General features: G+C 38.1%; 1 protein-coding gene across 6 annotated transcripts in view; it reads right to left on the reverse strand.

Annotated features, from left to right (window-relative positions):
• BBX (BBX high mobility group box domain containing) overlaps positions 1–22,508 on the reverse strand; it is a 284,858-nt gene that overhangs the window by 181,131 nt on the left and 81,219 nt on the right. Inside the window, exon 1 of one of the 6 annotated variants that reach the window (XM_057545009.1) lies at positions 16,380–16,399. The exons of the other annotated variants lie outside the window; for them this stretch is intronic. The gene's annotated coding sequence lies outside the window, so the exon portion shown is untranslated. Of the gene's footprint in view, positions 1–16,379; positions 16,400–22,508 lie in introns of those variants that run through there. 6 annotated transcript variants of the gene reach the window in all.

Genomic DNA, 22,508 nt, shown 5'->3' on the forward strand with positions numbered 1-22,508 from the left:
AGCATTATGTCCAAGTAAAAAACCTCTAACTGTGGAGTAATAAGAGTAGGTAACGATGAACGCACATCCACAAATTTATAAGTAACCATCATCATCTTCTCTTTATCTGCTTTTTATTTATTTATTTATTTATTATTTATTTATTTTGGGCTGCATTGGGTCTTTGTTGCTGCGCATGGGCTTTCTCTAGTTGCAGCGAGCGGGGGCTACTCTTCGTTGTGGTGCGCGGGCTTCTCACTGCGGTGGCTTCCCTTGTTGCGGAGCACGGGCTCTACGTGTGCGGGCTTCAGTAGTTGTGGCTCGTGAGCTCTACAGCGCAGGCTTAGTAGTTGTGGTGCACGGGCTTAGTTGCTCCGCGACATGTGGGATCTTCCCAGACCAGGGCTCAAACCTGTGTCCCCTGCATTGGCAGGCGGATTCTTAACCACTGCACCACGAGGGAAGTCCCTATCTGCTTTTATATCACTGAAATGTAACGCTTAGTCTAAACTGAGTAGCATCCATGGGATGAATAAAAAAAGTCTGAAAGTAGCAAACAGGGGATCCCTACCTTAACTAAAAAGCATGTAAAATGACTTATTGCAATATGAGTCAGCAGTGTAAAGTACTCAAAAGGAAATCGAATTTAGTAGAACTGCACTGTCCAGCAAGAGGGAATGAGCGCCCACTCTACCTGGTGCTGTCTGTCTTATCAAGTGAGGACAGAAAGAACTAAAGTGCCTCTAGACCAGATCATTGAGAGATTATGGACAGGAGCTAAGCAACCCTGTTAGGGGCAAAATGGTTGAAGGCAATGAAAATATTACTCTGGAAAAGAAGTGTTTTCATATCCTTTTGGGGTCTTATAAAGAAGAGGCATCAAAGACATAATTTTATATAGTTGTTTCAGAGTTTAAAATGGAAATCAATTAACCGATGTTTCTAGGAGGCAATCTGAGGTATTCAGTATGAGGGAACACTCTCTAACCATCAGATCTGTCCGAAAGTGAAGTGAGTCTCTCTTGGATATTTATCCATCAATGGAGATGTTCAAACAGAAACTTTAGGAGTTACTGTATGGGCACTGAGGGCTGGTCGCTAAGCCTTAGAGTCTAAGATCCAAACATTTCAAGATTCTCTAGCTTTCTGAAATCAAAGCAAATAAAAGCTGGACGCCATGAGGCTTGGAATCCATCATGCCCAGCAGTCATGGTGCCCAGCAACCACAGCTCTATGCCCTTGATCCAAATGCCAAATGTGCTAGTGCGGTAACATACCAAAGGAAAGTTTAGGCTATATGCACTTTAAATCATAACGAATGTTAGTTTAGTCAAACTGTTTAAGGAACTGGAAATTGATCTGATGCTAGTTTCTATTAAAAGTCTAGGGGCTTCCCTGGTGGCGCAGTGGTTGAGAATCTGCCGGCTAATGCAGGGGACACGGGTTCGAGCCCTGGTCTGGGAAGATCCCACATGCCGCGGAGCAACTAGGCCCGTGAGCCACAATTACTGAGCCTGCGCGTCTGGAGCCTGTGCTCCGCAACAAGAGAGGCCACGATAGTGAGAGGCCCGTGCACCGCGATGAAGAGTGGCCCCCGCTTGCCGCAACTAGAGAAAGCCCTCGCACAGAAACGAAGACCCAACACAGCCAAAAATAAATAAATAAATAAAAGATTACTATTAAAAAAAAAAAAAAGCTAACCTTACTCTCAACTTCTCCTAAAAAAAAAAAAAAGTCTACACAGATCTTTTCATAAAATCAAAAGATTTAATATTAATACAATTCAATCACCTACTAAGCTTATGTTCATATTGCTACACTGAATTCAAACTGGTTTAATATAAGAAATTAAAAATAAATATGAAGTACTATTATTTTCATAAAACTGCTCTTTGAAATCCAAAACTTTTTAGACATTCAAATCTATAAAAAAATTATTTCAGTAATTGATATAATAAGGTTTTTTTATTTTATATATTAAGAAGACATAGCCACCAATAGTACAGTTATACTCATCAACTTCACAAATATGAAAAAAATTTTCAGAGTAAAAATTACCAGATGGGTAAATCATTCAACCACATGCCTTCTCAATGTGTATTTTTTAAATCATTATTTTATGAACATCCCAAAAGACTAGGCTACTAATTGTAAGAGAGCAAAGGGTTTGTCAGACACTCACATTTGGCTAGGGATTTTATTTTTTAATTTGTATCTTACAGACTTAAGTCCACATTTTTATTTCATTATCTTATAAAATTTGCCTTTTGGCATATTTTTAGCTGAACTTGCAGGGTGGAGAATACACCCTGGCACTGAAGATCATGAGGTTAATATTTTGGTAGGATTAACATACCTTATAATTGACTTCCTAAGGGATTGTGCCATTGTTCCCCTGCCAGAAGACATTCCCTTTCAGTTAAAATTCCACTGTACAGATAACTACTTTGATATCCGCCTGGTGAGTTCTTTTTGCAATTGTACATTTGTATTGTGTGAACCCTTCTCTGAAGGTTATCCCAAACACCTGACATAAAAAGCAAAAAACAAACTCCCACAACCTTAACTTTAGAAATCATATTTCCTTAATAAAAATGAACTTTAAATTACAAGTAGATACACGTAGACACTTCCAAAAACTGAAAAGCACTAACAAACAAGTAGAAACAAGCATTTCTAAGATGCCACAGAAGATTCCCACTAGCCAGCTCTTGACTGCCAATGCTTATGGAAGACAACTAGATTAAGTATTCTGAAAACCATTTTCAATTCACTTTGGAATACTCTGTCTTCCCATAAATGAATTTTCTTAAAGTGATAAAATATATGCAAAAATAATTTGAAAAGTTTTCAAATATATAAAATTTTAAATAACTACTATAGCTTTTTCTTGTAGCTGAAAGTAAAATCAATTTTACATTTCTTAAATACAGGTCAGAAAGATAGCAACTGGAGAGAAGTTAAGGAGTCTTTGGTAGCTAAGGAAAACTGATCTGATTGAAATGTCACCAGGTTGCTATGGATAATCTGCAAATAGCAAGAAGAATGCATGCACTGGTAATATTTATATGCAAGAGAACTCCTACTAAAAAAGACAATGTCTTTAAAAACAAACCAGAACCCCCAAGCTTGTCTTAAATTATCAGCTTTTCCTTTTTCTTTTTTTAAGCTAATTCTAAGCAAAAAGAATGGTTCCAGCCCAAACACGCAAGAATAAAACTTACACTACATACCAAACACAATGCTTAATTCAAATCTAGATACCCTAAACCAGAAGATTTATTTGAAATTTTGATCTTTTTCCTAACACTTAACCTTCTCCCACCGTACAGATATTCTATGGTAATTTTCTTCTTCTTCCTTTTAACCTAAATATCTTCACTATTTTCATGTAAGTAGTTTATTATCATGGCTGCCTGCCCGGGGCACTTTATGAGGTAGATGTGATTAGGCAACAGTCAGATGTGCTGAGTGAAATGGGGAAAGAGCCCAAAATGAGCCCAAGGGCTTGGAGGCCTGGGCAGAGGGACAAGGTGATATTGCCCTACTGTGGTGGAAAAGCAGGGCGTCCTGGTGGTTAGGGCAGAGGAGATCGCAGAACAGTTTGCTCTAGTCGGCAGAGACCCAGTTGTGACCTCTTTGTTACATGGAGTGAACCAGAAAAAAGTGGAGGAGACAGCGGGATTTGTGAGTCATCCCAACACGCACAGGCTAAACCTATGGTTGAGAAGCGTCATCCAGGGTCCTCACCTCCGAAGAATGGGGAGGACAGGGGCCCCAGGACTGAAATCTCAGGGAACCTTCACAGCCTGCCTTTCGACATTTCCCTCATCATTTTGAGAACAGTCAGGAAAGAAGCATGAGGGCTCATTACCCATGACTGACACTGTTGAGTATTTTGAAAAGTTGGTGTGACCTGTTGTCCAGGGGGCCTGCTGATCCTGAAGTCCCCTTTCCCTACAGCACCCTACAGCACCTTACAGCCTGCCGGTAGCATAAATTGCTCTTCCACGACTTTTCCTTACGTTTACAATCCCTAAGCATTGCAAAAAAGATCTCTACATGCCAAAGCATGTTTCACTCACAGAATTACCAGACCATATCCTATTTTCTGTTAGAACTGGTTTAAAAGTGAAAAGATAAACTAACTGCTTTAGTGGGTAACAGAAATGACAAACTCATCAGGATGGGGCAAACCCTATCTGAAAATCTAGAATCACTTTCCCCACTCCTTACCCCAGAAATTTAAGTGGTTCAATTCAAATTAATGGAGGCAATGTCAGCAACCAAAATAACCCCAAGTTTGGTTTTTTTCTTCAGGAGTAAGTTGAGGGTGGGGAGAGAACATATTCAAATATAAAGAGTAGCTGTATTTACTCTGAGACATTTGTTTAACTAATCAGAACTTGAAGGGGCCTCAAAAAGTTTCCACAATGCAGCTTCCTTTTGAGTCAATCACTCTCAACCCAGACAACAGAGCACAATCACAGGAGACATTTTTTAAAATGCAGAGGCCCAGGCACTTCCTATCCTGAAACCACTAAAATGAGAATAAAACCACTTAAATGACAATAATCAGTGAGGATGCCTGTGGTGGCTTTTAAAACAACAAATCATTCCATACAGTGCCTCAACATCATGTGCATGATTAGTACTAATTTAGGGACTACTACCTTGCATGATTTTTTGTATTTTTATTTTGGTATTTATTTATATTTGGGGGGATTTATATATTCATAGACCCTGGATAGTTTTCAAATGAACAGGTTTAGAAGTTGTTTGTTTTTTACTTTGTTTCATTTTGGTTTTGGTTTGTTTCCCCCTCATTAGCAATTAATTAGCATTACAGCTTCCTTTATGAAGAGGAGGTGCTAAGGGACAAAGCTACTGAATAACTGGGGAGCTTAGCTACTCACATCACCCAAAACACACAGCCTCAGCTCTGCAAGCTCAGCACAAAGAGACCCACATCTTATCAGGAGAAAAAAATGCTTAACTACCCTAGAAATTGCAGGCTTCCCCAAATTCAGATCAAACATTTAAAAAGGAAACATTTCAAAAAAAAAAAAGGAAACATTTCACAATTGTAAATAAATCAAAACACTTCTTTCAAGTTGGAGAGATCAAGGAAGTAAAAATGCTGTTTTTGAGGAACATGGTAGTTTCCTATCTAGAATTTTTCCAGACAAAAAGATTCTACCTTCAGGTACGGATACCTGTTATAAGAGTTTCTAATTTCTCAGTTTTTTAAGTTCTCATTTTACTTTAATACTTGAAAATAAACCCTGAAGCTCAGGTTTCAGTGCATAACAATGTAAACTACACATCTGGATCAAAGAAATGCTAACATCAAATATAAAGACTCTAAAAATCGGTGATTGCCAATTATTTGATGCCACATCTACTTTTGTTTTTGGTTCAATTTTCAAAATGTCTCCTAATGTTCTGTGAATTTTATTAATTATGTCACAGCATTCACTGACATAACTGAAAGTTCGTTAAACTAAATGGAAATAATCTCAATGAACCCTAAAATACGACGTTTCCTCATATAAAAATAGTACATATAGGAGACAAAGATGAGAAAAAATTATTTAATCTATCTCAACCTCTTTGTTTACTGAGGGGCTTTCAAGTGACTAATTTATGAAGAAATTCTATGTTTTATTTTCATTCCAATATAAGAAAAAGGAGGAAGCAAACACCTATTAAATACACTTGCACACGCACACAATTTTCATTTATAACCAGCAAGTATTTAATTCAATATCTTTACTAAAAAATAAGGAGCCCTTTAAATCTTTCTGTACTGTTTAAAATTGTTGCAGTGAGCATTTTTATCCTTTAATATAATTTTTTAAAATATGGAGCCCTCCAGTGGCCAAATATTTATGTTACCATTGAAAGAAAACCATTAAATAAGAGAGTTCTCGTCATGCTTTCTTTTTCACAACAAACAGAAATAACCATTGTACATTCTGTTATTTATCATTTTCTAAACGATTTAGGAAATGTCTTCCTCAAAAAAAGCCATACTTATATCATCATCAACGGTAAGATATAGTGTACGTAGAAAAGAAAAAAATATTTTGAACCTGTTTAACCTTAGAGAAAGTAGAACTTAAATACTATTTAATCACATACAAAAATGCATGCATCAGATTTAAAATACACTATTCTTCCTCCATGATCACGTGCTAGGTGGTAATAAAATTAAGTGAGTTCACTGTGAGTCAAAATTCTTGCTTATAGCATTTATCAATATTCTTGCCCCAAACTCTAATCACCCTAGCTTCTAAACAAATTAACAATTACAAGAACAGTTTGAAGACTTTCCTCATCAGAATTCTCTCTTCCATAAAGACGCATAAAGCTTTGTCTGCATTTGGGAAACATCTAGAAACTGATTTCTATTGATCGAGACCGGCAATGAAAAACACACTAATCAAACAGGTATTGCATGGGGCACCTACTAGCTTCCAGAAGCTTCACTGGGATAATCTCATTTAATAGGTAAAATAACCCTATAAGATAAAGTCTCGGCCAGTCTCCAAGATGCCCCCCCCCCCCCCGCCGCCTAGAAGTCCCTGTCCACACTGAACAGGGAACACCTGTGTAACCAACAGGGTACTGCAGATATCAAAGAGAATTCTGAGGCTGGGTCACACAGAAGACACTGTGACTTCTGCCTTAATGGCTTTTCAACTCCTTGCTCTGGGGGATGCAAAATCATGAGGACACTCTGTAAGTCCTAAGAAAAGGTCCATGTGACTGGGAAGCTCATGAACCCTCCTGCCAACCAGGCACAATCTAGCCAGGCCTGTGAGCGAACCATCTTCAAGTAATCCACCACCCCAGGCAAGGCGTCACAGGAACCCTGCCCAGAGTCACCCAGCTAAGCCACTCCTAAATTCCTGACCCACAGAAGCTGTGAGATAATAAATGTTTTAAGTTTCATGTCAATCTGTTACACTTCAATAGGTAACTAATACAGACTGATGCTTCTACTGTCTCCATTTTACAGAAGAGCCTGGGAGTGTTTAAAACTTTAAATATATCTAGGAAGAGGGATATTTTTCTTTCTGTAGAGCTTTTCTACCTCTGTGTTATTATTTGGCCATTTTCTCCAAAACATTTAACTTGTAATAGTCTGGATTTTCAAATCACCCATATAGAACATTTCTTCTAGCTTTGCTTGTTAAATAGATTAGCATCCCTAAACTTAAAAAAATGTTTTTAAATTCTTCACAGAAAATAAAAGTATTGATTATATAATATGTAGCCTATTTTACTAATGATTATGTCTCAGCTTGTATTCCGAATATGTAATATGGCTTATGTATAAGCAAAAATCCCCTTTTCTTATAATTTGCCTCTGTAGCTCAAGAACTAAGGCTGCTAACACAGCACATACAATTTGACTTAATTTATCTAAATGCACAGTTGTAAATGGTGGATAAAAAGCACTTATTATATGTCAGAAGCTATTCTAAATGCTATTAAATATTAACCATTTAATCCTCACATCAACCTAGGAGGTAGGTACTATTATCCCCATTTTACAGACATATAGAGGTAAGGAAAGGTTAAGGAACTTGCTCAAAAACACACATAATCAATGGCAGAGCCACGACTGAACCCCGGCAGCAGTCTGGCTTCTGATCCTATGCTCTTAACCATGAGCCTATACTGGTTCTCCTAATCTATATTTATTTCACTAAGTACTACGGGTAGGAGAAAGACCATGTGCTTTGGAATTAGAGTTATTAAGCCCCTTATATCTGTATGATTTAACCATTCTAAATCCGTTTTTCTCATGTGCATAATGGGGATAAATGGGTTGCATTTTTATTTTTATGAATATTAAATAAAAACATGAATAAAAAACACCCTGTATAATGCTGACCCATAATCAATATTTATTTGTGTTTTATCTTTTCCCCAAAGGCAGATTTTTTATTAATGCCAATGAAGCTTAAGCTTCAGAGTCCTTCACTTTCGCAGCCCAACCCAAGAGCAATGTGCCTAATTTCATATTCATAACTTGTCTTCCTTTTCTTAAAGAGGGCCTCCAAATTGTATGACCCTCAGACACCAACAAAACCTGGACCTACCTCTGCTCTTTCCATTAATTATTTCAACACTAAAGCAAGCCCAATGGGTTCCAGTCTGGGTAAGAGGGAGTAAATATACTCCACCTTGTCTGTCCCACTAAATGTAGCTATAAAACCTGGACAGAATATATGCCACAGCTATTTAAGCAGCAGGAAAATAATGGAAGAACAACAAATTCTGAAGTACCATCTTCTCCATTCTCTCATGTGCTGGACTTCTAGCATTTATATGGTAGCAGAGAGAGGAAGCAAAAACAAGAACCAACAGGAACAAAAAATCTGAGTAAGGGGAACCTTCATCTCTGATTGGAGGAACATTGGTTCCAAGAGGGTGGGGCAAACCCACCTCTTTATCCTCCCACCACTTACTCCCAGACACGGGTACAATCATGGGACGTGCACAGCAGACCATGGTAACTAAAGCCCCAGCTTTCCAACCAGAGAATCAAAATGAAAAGTGGGGAACTTCCCTGGCAGTCCAGTGGTTAAGACTTCGCCTTCCAATGCCGGGGGTGCGGGTTCAATCCCTGGTCAGGGAGCTAAGACCCCACATGCCTCAGGGCCAAAAAACCAAAACATAAAACAGAAGCAATATTGTAGCAAATTCAATAAAGACTTAAAAAAAAAATGGAAGTGGGAGATGGTAAAGAGGAGTTCTTCATTAACTCTTGGTCTCATCCCAAGCTACACATGCATGGATCTGATCCTAAGCAGTACACAGGGATATTGAGAACTGAACTACTGGATAGAGCACAGCTCAATTCTCAGATTGGCCACTGGGTGGCAAATAAGGAGACAAATCCAAATAACACTGAAAAGGCTTTAAAAACAGAACTGACCTAGAAAACAATTCACAGATATCCAGCTTGAACTTGAATCCTGAACTTAACTGAATCAATTTCCTACTAAAACTAAAATATCACAATTTTCCATAGACTTTATAAAAAACCTGGAGTCTCATAACAATCAAAATGTCCAGGATAAAACCCAAAGTTAGTCAGCATATGAAGAAATAAGAAAAATCTCAACTTGCATAGGAAAAGATAATCAACAGACCCCAATTCTGAAACAATACAGATGTCAAAATTATTTGACAAAGATTTTTAAAATGCTCCAACAAGTGAAGGCAAACACTCTTGAAGATGACAAAACAAAAAAGAAAGGACTTAAAGGTGGTACAGTGCCCTGGAAAAGTTTGGATATTCCTCATATAAATATGTGCTTACGACATAAGCATGCAATCCTACTTACTCTTAGGTATTAACCCAGGAGAAATCAATGCATGTGTTCACACAAAAATCTCTACATGAATGCTTATAGTGGCTTTATTCATGATTGCCATAAATTGGAAACAACCTGATGGGTAAATAGATAAACTCTAATACATATATAATGGAATACCACTCAGCAGAAAAAAAGAATGGGCTATTGATGCAACAACTTGGGTGAACCTCAGGTACTACAGTAAGTGAAAAAAGCCAGTCTCAAAAGATTCAATTTATATCATATTCAATTTATATCACAATTTATATATTCAATTTACTTCTGCTGAATACCACTCAGCAGAAAAAAAGAATGGGCTATTGATGCAACAACTTGGGTGAACCTCAGGTACTACAGTAAGTGAAAAAAGCCAGTCTCAAAAGATTCAATTTATATCACATGCTCCAAAAGACAAAACTATTGTAATGAAGAAAAAAACAGTGTTGGCAGGAGTTGGGGTTGGGAGAAGGGTATGACTACAAATAACATAAGAAAAGTTGGAGGGGGAGGAGTGGAACTTTATAAATGTGAACATTGAACTGTACATAAAATCTATTCATGTTTTAAATAAATAGAGTTATACACACCAAAAGCCAATTTTATTGCCAGTTAATCTTAAAAGTTTAATAAACAAAAAGTTTTAAGCCCAAAGTTTAAAAAAAATAATAAATTGCTGGAGTATTTATGAATAAAAGCATTTGTAAGAGATGAGTAGTATCAATTTACTGATTGAAAGGACATTTGGCCCATTGCACTAAAACCCAGTGGAATCAACTAAACAGCATCAGAACTGAAAATGACTTAGAAGGTGTAATCTTACCCAATATGCTTCCTGTTCTATTGTATACACAAAACCAAGACCAAAATAGCACATGGAACGAAAATCAAAAACACTGTGTCACTGTCAGTTACCAGGCATCAACTCAGGCCTTCAAACTGAAGGATATCCAAATTACCTGAGGTAAGAATCTCTCTGTCTTTGGAAGACCCATTCCAATGTTAATAATTCCACCTGGAAATTCCAAGCTATGTTCTCCATAATACCATCTTTGCAGTGTTTTCATCTTTTCTACCACATTAAGAAACAGGTGAGGAAATTTTACTTCCAGAAAGATGGTACAAACATACTTATCCCTAATGCTCTCACTAAATACAACTAAAAACACTAGACACTACATATCAAACAATCATAAGAAGACTCTGAAAGGAGGAAAAAATGGCAAGCTAGCTAGGGACTTCACAACCCAAGGAGCAACACAGTTTTGAGATCCCTGGCTCTTCTTTTCACCCTGTATGTCCTAGACTTGGAACTGAAGACGCCAGCAACCCAGAAATGCCAATGAGGTGCAGACCAAAAAGTCCCAACAAAGGTCAGCTCTCTGCAGCCAAAGGACCAGGAAAGCCTAGCAAGACAGAAAATTTTTAGACAATAACTGTACTACCTGAGACAAACATGACAGAAAAAACTATGGTCCCCAACACCCACAATGGAGTAGTGTCATAGGAGGTGGGATTTTCATCCTATCAGACAGTAACAAGTCCAAGTCCTCCCTCTCCCCCTCCACATAGAGAGTCAATGGAGATCATGTGCAGACATAAACTTTCACCTCCCACCTAGCAGTAATAATGTTTCCCTCTCTTTCCCCACTTGGGTGGTATCAGAAGAGGCCTAGTGAAGACACATCAGGATTTTGACCACTGTCCAGCAGTAAAGAGGCCACCACTGACCCTGACCCTTGGTGTCAGTGGAGGCCATGTGTAAAGCAGTAATGAGACACTCCTGACCCTTCCAGCGGCAGTGGTATCCTCAGAGGCCTAGTGACGAATGGGACCTCCCACCTCTGCCCAGAAGTACCAAGGAGTCCCTCTCTACCTTGGATGTCAACGGAGGCCAAGTGGGGAAAACTAGATTTCTCTTCCAACCTGGCAGTAATAAGATGGTGCCATTCCTCCCCCTGCTGCAGCAGTGTCAGAGGAAGTCAGCTAAAACAAGAGGCTTATGTAAGATCCAAAGATTCACAAGATAATGCCCAAAATATCCAGGTTTCAATTGAAAGTCACTTCACATACCAAAAACAAGACTGTCTCAACTTGAATGAAAAAAAAAAAAACATAACCAATTAACAGATGATAAATGAAAGATGAGATGTTAAAATTATCTGACAAAGATTTTGAAGCAGCCATTATTAAAAAAATGTTTCAATGAGCAGCTGCAAACATACCTGAAACAAATGAAAACATAATATGTCTCAGCAAATAAATAGAAGATATAAAAAAGAACCAAATGAAAATTTTGGAACTGAGAATCACAATAACCAAAATTTAAAACTTAAAGAGTGGGCACAAAGGCAGAGTGGAGGGGACAGAGGAAAGGATCAGTGAATTAGAAAAGAAAACAATAGATATTATGCAACTGGAACAAAAGAAAGAAAAATTTCTAAAAATTCTAAACAGAGCCTCAGGGATCTATGAAACAATAACAAAAGTTTAAAATCCATGTTATTGCAATCCAGGAAGGAAGGACAAAAAAGGGCAAGGCTGAGAAAGTGCTCAAACAAATAATGGTTGAAAACTTTCCAAATCTGGCAAGCAACGTATACCAAGACACATCATAATCAAACTAGAAACCATGGAGATGAGAAGGCAGTGGCAATTTTTCAAGTGCTTAGAGAACAGAACTGTCAACCGAGAATCCTATACCCAGTGAAAATACCCCTCAGGAAGGAAATGAAAATAAAGACATTATTCGATGAAGGAAAACTCAAGAGAATTTTCACCAACAGACCTAACCAAAAAGAGCAGCTAAAGAAATTTAATAAACAAAAAGGAAAAAACAAAAGAAGGAACCTCAGAATATAAGGAAGAAAAAAGAACATAAGCAAAAATATGGGTAAATACAATATGCTTTCCTTCTTCTCTTGACTTTTCTAAATTATTTTTGATGGTTTTAACAAATTGTAACAGTGTCTAATACAGTTCTAAATGTATGTAAAGTATTTAAGACACTGTATTATAAATTCAGGAAGTAAAGGGACATAAAGAAAGTGGAAGTAAATGTACTAAAAAGCCAGATTGGCAGTGGGTTAAAAAACATGATCTAACTATATGCTACAAAAAACTCACTTCAAATATAGTAACATAGGTAGGTCAAAGTAAAAGAATGTAAATGGCATATCCTGCAAACATTAATCAAAATAAAGCAAGAATGCTATATTAATCAGAAAAGTAGACTTCAAAGAAAATCAGCAGACACAGGGAGAGGGACATTAAGGGTCTCATGATAAAAGGGCCATACCACCAAGAAGATAGAGCAATCCTATAATATGTACGTACTAATAACAGATCTATAAAATATGTAAAATAAAAACCTATCGAACTGATATGAGAGTGTGAGACGTCAACAAACCTCTCTCAGGAACTGACTGAATGACTAGAGAGAAAATCAGAAAGAATATACAAGATCTCAACAACATCATCAAACTACAGGATCTAATCAACATTTATAGAACACTTAACCCAACAACAGCAGAATACACATTCTTTTTCAAGTGCCCAAGGAATGCATACCAAGAAAGACTATATGCTAGGCTATAAAACAAGTTCATCAACAAATTTAAAGAAATTAAAATCCTAGGAGTGTGTTCTCTGATCACAATAGAATCAAATTAGAAGTCATTAACAGAAAGATAACAGGAAAACTCCTTAACGCTTGAAAACTAACAATATACTTATACATAATCCATGAATCAAAAGTTTCAAGGGAAATTTTTTAAAAACACATTGAACTGAAGGAAAATGAAAATACAGCCTAACAAAATTTGTGGAAACTAGCAAAAGCAGTGCTGAGAGCGGAGTCTGTAGCACTCAATGCTTTCTCTTGGAAAAGAAAATCTTCCAAATCAGTAATTTAAACTCCCACCTCAAGAACCTTGAAAAAGATCCAAATAAACCCAAACAAGTAGAAATTAAGGAAATAATAAAGAGAAGAAATCAATGAAATTAAAAATAGAAAAATGATTTTGGTATTACCTTGATACCAAAACCAGACAAAGATAGTACCAAAAAGGAAAACTCTACAACAATATCCCTCATTAGCACTGATGCAAGAATCCTTAACAAAATATTAGCAAATAGAATTCAACAATACATAAAAAGAATTATATAGCATAACCAGAGACTTATTTCAGGAATGCAAGGATAGTTCAATATTCAAAAATCAATTAATACAATCCACCACATTAACTGGTAAAAAGAGAATATCATATGATCATATCAATTGATTCAGAAAAAGTACTCAACAAAATTCAACATCCATTCATGATAAAAATTTTCAGTAAGAGGAATTGAGGAAAATTTCTTCAATTTGATGAAGAGCATCTAAAAATAACGTATAGCTAACATTATAACACTAAAATATTGAATGCCTTTTTCCTAAGATCAGGAACACTGCAAAAATATCCACTCTCATTACTCTTATTATATATAGTGCTGGTAGTTCTGCCGGCACAGTTAATCAAGGAAAGGAATAAAAGGCATATAATCCTGAAAAGAAGAAATAAAACCATTCCTATTTGCAGATGACATGATTGTCTATATGGAAAATTCCAAGGAATCTATAAAAACAATTTCTAAAATGAGTATGTGAACTTAAAAGGTCATAAATTAAACATACAAAAATCAATTATATTTTTATTTATGAGCCATGAACATATGGCCATCAAAATTAACGTTTTTATATACTAGAAGTAAACATGTAGACACCAAAATTAAAAATACAATAAATACCATTGGACTTCCCTGGCGGTCCAGTGGTTAAGACTCTGTGCTACTAACACAGCAGGCACGGGTTCTATCCCTGGCTGGGGAACTAAGATCCCACATGCTGCACGGCAAGGCCAAAAAACTAAATAAAAATAAAAATGTAATACCATTTACAGTAGTTTTTTAAATGAAGTAATTAATTGTAAATCTAATAAAAACATGTCCAACACATGGATGCTGAAAAGTACAAAATGCTGATGAAAAAAAAGCAAAGATCTAAATAAATGAAGAGATACACTGTGTTCAAGAAATGGAAGACTAAACATAATAAAAATGTAAATTCTCCGCAAACTGATATACAGATTTAACACAATTCCTTTAAAAAAATTTCCCAGCAAGATTTTTGAAGATGCAGTAGAGACAGACAAGATTAGTCTAGACTTTATATAGAAAGGCAAGCAACTAGAATAGCTAAAACAATTTTGAAAAAGAAGAATGAAATCAGTCTATCTGATTTCAAGACCTAATATATAGCTACAGTAATAATTAAGAATGCATGATATTGCTGGAGGAGCAGACACAATAGATCAATGAAACAGAATAGAGAACCAGAAATAGACCCATATAAATATGCCTATCTTATTTTTGACCAAGGCACAAAAGCAACTCAATAGAGGAAGGTTAGCTTTTCAAACCAATGGTGCTGGAGCAACTGGACATCCATAGGTCCATCCAAAGGACCTAAACCTAAGAAACACATCTTATACAAACATTAACTCACAATGAATCATGAACTTAAATGTCAAACACAAAACTATAAAGAGAAAAAAAAAAAAGTCTTCAGAATGTAGAGCTAGGCAAAGAGTTCTTGGACTTGGACTTGACACCAAAAACACAATCCATAAAGGGAAAAAAAGATAAACTGAACTCCAGCAAAATTCAAAACTTTTGCACTGCCAAAAACCCTATAAAGAAGACATAAAGGTAAGATATAGATTGGGAAAAAATACATGCCAACCACATATCTGACAACTATTATCTAGAATAAAGAACTCTCAAAACACAACAGTAAAAAAAACAAATAATCCAATTAGAAAATGAACAAAATTCATGAAAAGACATTTTACCACAGAGTATACAGTTGACCCTTAAACAACACAGGGGTTAGGGGTGCCAACCCCCTCTCCCCACCACACAATCAAAAATTGTGTGTGACTTTACTGTCGACCCTCCGTGGTTTCAACCAACCACAGATCGTGTAGTACTGTGTTAACATATTTACTGAAAAATATCCATGTTTCAGTGGACCTGCACAGTTCAAACCTATATTAAGAGTCAACTGTATTGATACACACAACTTGCATGAATCTCCAGAGAATTATGCTGAATGAAAAAAAGTCAATCTCAAAAGACTACGTCCCATACAACCTTATTTCTATAACATTCCTAAAGTGACAAAATTACAGAAATGGGAAACAGATTAGCGGTTGCAAGCAATTATAAAGCGGGAGAGGGCAAGAGGGAAGTGGATGTGACAATAAAAAGGGCAACATGAGGGATCCTCGAGGTGATGGAAACGTTCTACATATTGTCTGTATATATGCTGATACTCTGGCTGTGATATTTTACCATAGTTTTGCAAAAAGTTATCACTGGGGGGAACATGAATAAAAGGTACATGGGATCTCTCCATATAATTTTTTTTTTAATTATTTATTTATTTATTTATTTATTTATGGCTGTGTTGGGTCTTCGTTTCTGTGTGAGGGCTTTCTCTAGTTGTGGCAAGCGGGGGCCACTCTTCATTGCGGTGCGCGGGCCTCTCACTATCGCGGCCTCTCTTGTGTGGAGCACAGGCTCCAGACGCGCAGGCTCAGTAGTTGTGGCTCACGGGCCTAGTTGCTCCGCGGCATGTGGGATCTTCCCAGACCAGGGCACGAACCCGTGTCCCCTGCATTGGCAGGCAGATTCCCAACCACTGCGCCACCAGGGAAGCCCTCTCCATATAATTTTTGATAACTGCACATGAATTGACAATTATCTTGAAATTAAAAGTTTAGTTAAAAAATTATAAAGCAATACTGATTCCACAACAACAACAGCAAACAAAAAGCAGGTGAGAAGTGTGTACTTCTTCATGTTCTCATTCCTTGGGGTAAGAGTCTCCTTGCAAGGCCTTGGACTAGGATTACCAAGTCAAATTTACTCTCACTCTACATTCCTCCTTAGCTAACAATCATTAATTCTGGAGGCTTCAATTACCTTATGCCATTCCTCTCTTCAGAAGTCCAGCCAACAGATCTGCTTCTCTTGGGGCTGTCCCTGTTTCGGTAGTTGTCACTATATCATCAATGCATCAGATGTTACTGTTAATGTGTGGTTTCCTCTGTCTCACTCTCACACATCTAGTCAACCATAAAACACCGTTAATTCAAGTTTCTAAATACACGGTAAATCAGTCCATTTCTTCTCATCTTCACTGCCACCTCCTGGTCTAAGCTATGACTATAACAATCTCTTGACTGACTTCTTCATCCCCATTTGTGCCTCCCTCAAAAACATCCCTCCTGTAGCAACCAAACTGATCTTTACAAAAAACGTAAATACAAACCCCTCACTCTCTAGCCGAAAATCTTTCAATGTTATCCACTGTGCTTGCAGTAATCTCATCAAAGCACACAAGGTACCACATATTCTGGTTTCCACCTCAATGATTCCACCCTTCTCGCTCTTTTCTAAAATCCAGTCATACTATTCTTCTAGTTTCTCCTAGACATCCTGCTCTTTCTCACCTCAGGGCCTCTGCATTCCCTCCCACCACTCACAGCCCAATCTACCTAATTTTCTACTCATCAGATCTTATCTATCACTTCCTCCAAGACAGGTTTTCCTGAACCCTCAGATGAGGATAGGTCCCTTATTGAATAATGAAAGAGATACCTATACAGTACTGTACAACTTCAAATAAATCTAATTAAAGTGTTTTAATAAAAAGAATCAAATAATTCTAAGATTCATGCAAAGATAGTATCTAAGGTATAAATAATATGTTTCAATTCACAAGTCATACATATTTGCTTTGGTGATTTATTTAGGTTAATTTAGACCTACTTGATAAAGACACTTAACATCCATTTTCTTTGGTATTTTCTAAATATGAAATACAATAATAATAATAATACAATAATAATAATTCTCCTAGTAAGAAGCTTTGTCATTCATAGTCAAATCTGCGACCGTGATCTCAGATTTCTAGCCTGCAGAACTGTGAGAAATAAATGTTTGTTGTTTACAAGCCACCCAGTCTGTGATACTTTGTCATAGCACCTTGAATTGACTAAGACAAAATTGGTACTCAAAGTGTGGTGCTGCTATAACAAATACCTAAAAATGTGAAGTGGCTTTGGAACATGAGAGTAATGGGTAGAGGCTGGAAGAGTTTTGAAGTGCATGCTAGAAAAAGCCTACATTACAGCGAACAGACCATTAAAAGCTATTCTAGTGAGGGCTCAAAAGAAGAAGAGCTGCAGAGAAAGCCTCAGTCTTCCTAAAGAACACCTAAGTGGCCTTGACAGAATGTTGGTGGAAAGATGGACAGTGAAGGCCATTCTGATGAGGTCTCCGATGGAAATGAGGAACATGTTATTGGAAACTGAAGGAAAGGCAATCCTTGTTAAAAAGCAGCAAAGAACGCGCCTATATCTGCGCTCATGTCCTAGTATTTTGTGGAAAATAGAACTTGTGGTTCTATCTTGTGCAAGATAGAAATATCCAACAAAACTGGCTATTTGGCTGAACCTTTTTCTAAGCAAAGTGTTGAAGGTCCCATGTGGCTTCCCTCGAATGTTATAGTAAAACGTGAAGAAGAAAGAGATGCCTTAAAGACAGAATTTGTAATCAAAAGGGAAGCAGAAATTTAAAATTTGGGAAACTCTAAGCTTATCCATATTACAAAAAATAAGCAAGCATGTTTGGGAGAGACCACTAAGGGTGTGGCCAAAAGATCTTTCGATGAGAAGATGAGTATACGTATGAACCAGGGATTTAATCAGCCACCCCAGCAAGAAAACTGCAATTTGAACCCGAGGGGAAGGAGACCTGAACAAATGAAGGTTGGCTGTCAGACTTCTTGAAATTCATAGAAGGGAACCATAGAGCTATTCTGCTTCAAACGTGTGATATTCAGCACAAGGTAATTCAGAGATCATCAGGGCTTCCGGCTCAGTTTCAAAAGTGGGGAGGGCATAACCTGGGTTTCAACAGGCCAGAAGACTCCCACCCAAAGCCATGGGAGCCAGACCCCTCCCCGGCAGAGCTGCGGGGAAGTGGTTATCTTCATCTAGATTTCAAGGGAAGGAACCACTTGGAGCTAGAGGCACAAGACCCAAGCAGAAGGCACCACAGCAAGGGCAAGGCCACCACAGAGACCTCCACTAGGGCAGTGCCCAGCAGAGCTGTGAGGGTGGGGCTGCAGGTCCCTGCAACTCCAAACCAGCAGAGCCGCAGGTGTACCATTCCCGCCCGGGAGAGAGGCTGCGGGACTGCACCAGCAAAGCCCTGGGGGCAGGGACGCTCTAGTGTGTCCAGAAAGTGGGGCTCCTGCCCCAGTGGGCCTGGCAGGCAGAGCATCACGTTAAAGAAGATTATTCTTGAGCCTTAAGATTTGATGCTGTTTGCCCTGTTGGGTTCTGACTTGCTTAGGAACTATCACCCCCTTGTTTCCTATTTCTCCTTCTTAGAATGGGAGTGTTTAACGTTATGCCTGTACTACCATTACAATCTGGAAGCACATGATTTGCTTGATTTCACAGGTTCACAGCTAAAGGGGAATTTGTCTCAGGATGAACCATCCCTTGAGTCTTACCCATACCTGATACAGATGATATTTAGATGAGACTTTTGAGTCAATCCTGGAACCAGTTAAGATGCTGGGGCTACTGGGATGGTGTGAGTGCCTTCTGCATGTAACAAGTTCATGAATTCTGGGGGGCCAGCAGCAGAATGCTCTGGTCTAAATGCTTGTGTCCCGCCCCCGCAAATACATGTGTTGAAATCCTAATACCCAACGTGATAGTATTAGGAGGTGGGGCGTTTGTAAGGTGCTTAGGTCATGAGGATGGAGTCTGCATGAACGGGATGACTGCCCTTTAATTGGCCATTCTGTCATGTGAGGATACAAGAAGTCTGGGATCCAGAAGAGGGCCTTCACCTGGCCAGGCTGACACCCTGATCTCAGGCTTCCAACCTCCAGGACTATGAGAAATAAATGTTTTTTTGTTTATAAGCCACTCAGTCTGTGGTAGTTTGTTATAGCAACCTGAACAGACTAAGACAGACTTACTCATTACGAATAATTTAGCAACCAGTGCACTATTTTCTTGCAATTTTTCTTTGCCATTTTACGGGCTTTAAGGGCAACTTCATACACACACACACACACACACACACACACACACACTTTGTTAGAGGTGTTAAGTTTACTGTGTAAAAAGCAACACGTGCTGGGGCTTCCCTGGCGGCGCAGTGGTTGAGAGTCTGCCTGCCAATGCAGGGGACATGGGTTCGAGCCCTGGTCTGGGAAGATCCCACATGCCGCAGAGCAGCTAGGTCCGTGAGCCACAATTACTGAGCCTGCGCGTCTGGAGCCTGTGCTCCGCAACGAGAGAGGTCGCGATAGTGAGAGGCCCGCGCACCGCGATGAAGAGTGGCCCCCGCTCGCCGCAACTGGAGAAAGCCCGCGCACAGAAACGAAGACCCAACGCAGCCATAAATAATAAATAAATAAATAAATAAATAAAATTAAAAAAAAAAAGCAACACGTGCTTTGTAAATAAATACTAAAAATTGAACCTAAAATTTAGGTTTCTTTCTAAAGTATTCTTTCTAAAGTTTGATAAGTTCGACTTAGTTTCTTAATGATAAAAACAATAACACCAGAAAAAAAACATAGGAAAACGACTGTTGGGATGCGCCACGTAAAAAGAAATCTGTTTGAAGCTTTAGAAAATGTGTCTATACGCACTTTCTGAATAGTACCTTCGAGAGGTTAGGGCTTCAGAGCTTTACATTTTAAAATTCTACAAGAAGTATTGAATGTGTATTTCCCAATTTCATGTTTATTTTCCAATATCCCATGTTGATTTAAAATTACATATGGACACTCTGTACTGAGTACTACTCTAGAATTAACTAATTCCACTAGTCATCATACCTTCATCTATTTGTCATATTACAGTTTTCAGCTGTGCTTCTGTATAGTTCATGTACACATGGTTCATAGTTCTGTATACATTTATATCTTCATTTCCTATTAAAAACATCTAGTTAAAAGCATCATTATGAAGCATAAAAATGAATGGGTCATGAGAATGGATTTCAGAATATAAGATAAGAAGAGCCATGTAAAAATACAACCACTATTAATTGATGTAAAATATGCTTACAAAATAGGAAATAGAACTTGGGACTACTGGGTTTTGCAAAAGAAGCAAGGAACACTCTAAAAGTGCAGCTTCACGGGTATTAGTGTTCATATTTTGCCAGCCTCAGGTTAATAAAACTGGGCTGTTCCCAAACTGTGAAGGAGGACATACACTCAAACCTGTATTAACCAAAAAGCTGGAGGAGTAGCTGGGTTTGACTGACTAAATTTACTTATAAGGCCTTTTTATTTCAACTACTGCTATTGAAAAACTTTCTAAAATGTATTAAGGAATACTTCCTTGCTTTAGTAAGTACCGTATAGTGAATATAATTAAGTCACCAGTGACTGACTAGCAAGTCTTATCATACATTAGGGTCAGCCTTGTGAGCATCAGTTTTCATTGGACCCTAACGAAGATGTGCACATTTAGGCTAAATGTATACAGACTGGCCCTAGGCTATTCATTCTTTGGGAGCTCGTCTTTTTATTAAAAAAAAAAAAAAAAAATGAATTGTTTAAAATCAATATTTCAGAGGGGAGGAAAGGAGCTTATTTTCTTGTAAGTCAAAAACCAGGAAATATAAACCTGGTTATCTGAGCTTTTACTATATCACTGGAGCTTTTCTAAAGTAATAGGTACTCTTGAAAAATCTGTTCCATTTCAACATTTTTAAGGAAATAAATGCCCAAGGGCAAAGCTGGGGGAAAAGAAAGGTAAAATCCAATTCCTATATAGAGAAGAAAACAATATTGAAGAAAGCTGTGCAATATCCAGGTATTTACTAAGTATTTACTATGTACTAAGTATGCTTAGGTACTAAGTACTCTGCTAAGCACTATGGCTACAGGAAGCCTTTTGTGTCTGGGCCTCAGTTTCTTCATCTGCAAAATTAAAAGTTGAGCTATATATGCCTCTCGTTTAATATATAAAAACTTCTCATGCTGTGATTCATTATGAACAAAGTGATAGTACTCTACTATGACCCACTGCATGTATGTATAGGGGTCAGGGGGTGGTGAAATAACTTTCCAAGGGGGCTAGGATGCCCAAACTCCTAAGAATACTATTCTCTACAATTAATTTAGGAATGCTGGCTAGTCATTTTATTTCTCTTTTATTGCTTTGGGCAGAACAGTAAATTAAGAACAAATAAAGAGCTGATTGGTCTATGTGTTATGGGATTAAATACTAAGTATCCCAAACGAGACAGTGAAGCATCCGTGGAGGCCTTATTTCCTTTCAGTTTTCTTTGAAGTCTTATCCTAAAAGACAAATGGCATCAGCACTTGCGGTTTGATCCACAGAGCACTGGAGTGAGCATGAGCAGGGCTGGATTTGGGTTCTAGCCTTGACAGTAGCAAACTGTGTGATCTTAGACAAGTCACCTGCTCATCTGCAAAATACTTTCTTCTATTTCTGTCATTAAACAAGAAAGCCAGGGCTTCCCTGGTGGCGCAGTGGTTGAGAATCTGCCTGCTAATGTGGGGGACGCAGGTTCGAGCCCTGGTCTGGGAAGATCCCACATGCCGCGGAGCGACTAGGCCCGTGAGCCACGATTGCTGAGCCTGTGCGTCTGGAGTCTGTGCTCCGCAACAAGAGAGGCCGCGATAGTGAGAGGCCCGCGCCCCGCGATGAAGAGTGGCCCCCGCTCGCCGCAACTAGAGAAAGCCCTCGCACAGAAACGAAGAGCCAAAAATAAATAAATTAATTAATTAAAAACAAACAAACAAAAAAACAAGAAAGCCATGACAAATTCAATGTATTTCCTTTTAAAATAAAGATATTACACAAATAGTTCAGGAGAATGCCCTGGATGTATTTTGATTTTGGAAAGGCATTTGACCAAGTATTGAATACAAACATTAAGACAGACTGCACAGTCAAATGGGTTCCTAACTTTGAACAGCAAGCTCTGAGTAATGAATCAGAAGAAATGCTGGAAAGATGGACTGAATTAACAAGATTA

Source organism: Balaenoptera acutorostrata, chromosome 4 (assembly GCF_949987535.1).
Source record: "Balaenoptera acutorostrata chromosome 4, mBalAcu1.1, whole genome shotgun sequence".
NCBI classification, from domain to species: domain Eukaryota; kingdom Metazoa; phylum Chordata; class Mammalia; order Artiodactyla; family Balaenopteridae; genus Balaenoptera; species Balaenoptera acutorostrata.